Here is a 1,890-nt window from a genome sequence, read left to right on the forward strand (position 1 = left end):
AAAAAAAAAAAAAAGCCAAAACAATTCTTGGCTCAGCACCTATGGCTCAAGCAGCTAAGGCGCCAGCCACATACACCTGAGCTGTGTATGATTCCAGCCCAGACCCACCAAACAACAATGATGGCTGCAACCAAAAATAGCCAGGCATTGTGGCAGGCACCTGTAGTCCCAGCTACTTGGGAGGCAGAGGCAAGAGAATCGCTTGAGCCCAGGAGTTGGAGGTTGCTGTGAGCTGTGACACCATGTCACTCTACCCAGGGCAACAGCTTGAGGCTCTGTCTCAAAAAAAAAAAAGAAAATTTATATAATTTACACAAATTTTGGCTATTGCTCTCTCATAAGTTTGCTTCTCCTGGGGACTCCGTTCTGTTACAGAAAACCTATGCCAGCCAGGCGACAAGGTTCTGCTTATAACCTGGAAAGAGAGAGACCCAGTGAACAGCTTCGTGAGAAGTGGACTGAGCCATGGGTAGTTCTCCAGGAACACCAACAGTGGTCAAGATCATCGACATAAAACGTGGATACATCATACCAGAGTGAAAAACACCTGTGGGAGGCTGGGCATGGTGGCTCACACCCGTAAACCTAGCATTCTGGGAAGCCAAGGCGGGCAGACTGCTTGAGTTCAGGAGTTTAAGACGAGCCTGAGCTAGCGTAGCAGGAAGCCCGCTGCAATCAGCTGGAAGAGGAAGTGGCTTTATTCAGCCAGTGGAGTCTCAGCAGACTAATGGCTCAAAGACTGAGCTCCCCCACCCCCGGTCTGAGGCTTTACCTTCCCTTTTAAAAAAAAAATTATTTATTTATTTTGAGACAGAGTCTCAAGCTATTGCCCTGGGTAGAGTACCGTGACGTCTTAGCTCCCAACAACCTCCAACTCTTGGGCTCAAGTGATACTCTTGCCTCAGTTTTTCTAGTTTTGGTAGAGACTGGGTCTCACTCTGGCTCAAGCTGGTCTTGAACTCATGTTCAAGCTATCCACCCACCTTGGCCTCCCAGAGTGGTAGGATTACAGGTGGTAGCCATGGTGCCCAGCCTACCTTCCTCTTTTATAGGGTCTACAATTCTATGTGCATTGAAACACTCCTGACGGGCAGGGTGAAATAGGAGGGGGTAAGCTGAGTCAGTGCGAGCCTGTGTGTCTCAAGATGGCTGGGGATAAGAGAAGTAAAGTGACATCACACATCTTAGGGGGATATACAGATAACAGAGCTATTTGCTACAGTGGAGTAATTGTTAACTTCAGACATTCAACCACAAGCCCAAAAGCATAGTAGTTTTGACTACAGGCATGGCCCAGTGGCGCCACCAGTCAGTCTGGGATTATAGGCACTTGCCACAAAGCCCGGTTAGTTTTTACTATTTTTAGTAGAGACAGGGTCTCACTCTTACTCAGGCTGGTCTCTAAGTCCTGAGTTCAAGAGATCTACCTCCCTGGGCCTCCCTGAGCACTAGGATTACAGTGGAGAGCCATGCCTCAGCCTATTGTCTAATAATAATTTAAATGATACTAAAACGTTATTATACCCTTTGGACATGCTCACACCTACTTGCTCCTGGGCTGCTTTTTGCTCAGTGAGAAAAAAGCCTATTGTTATTTGCCAGTCAACTCTACCTCGCTCCAGAAAGAAAAAATAAACAGACATAAAATATGGGTAACTCTAGAATTATCCTTGCCCTTAGACTGTCAGAGCTATCTCCACCTTTTTAGTCCAACAGATTATGTAACCCTCTCCATTTTTGTTGTTCAACCAACAACTATCTTCCTTACTGTAGACATCAGCCCACTAGCTTGTGCCGTAACAAAGAGCCTGAACACCACCTATCAGGTTACAGTCATCTTAAGTATCGAGTTAGGATCATTTTTTTTTTTTTTTTTTTTTTTTTTTTTTG

Source organism: Otolemur garnettii, unplaced genomic scaffold (genome assembly GCF_000181295.1).
Source record: "Otolemur garnettii isolate 467f Iridium unplaced genomic scaffold, OtoGar3 scaffold00007, whole genome shotgun sequence".
Classification (NCBI taxonomy): domain Eukaryota; kingdom Metazoa; phylum Chordata; class Mammalia; order Primates; family Galagidae; genus Otolemur; species Otolemur garnettii.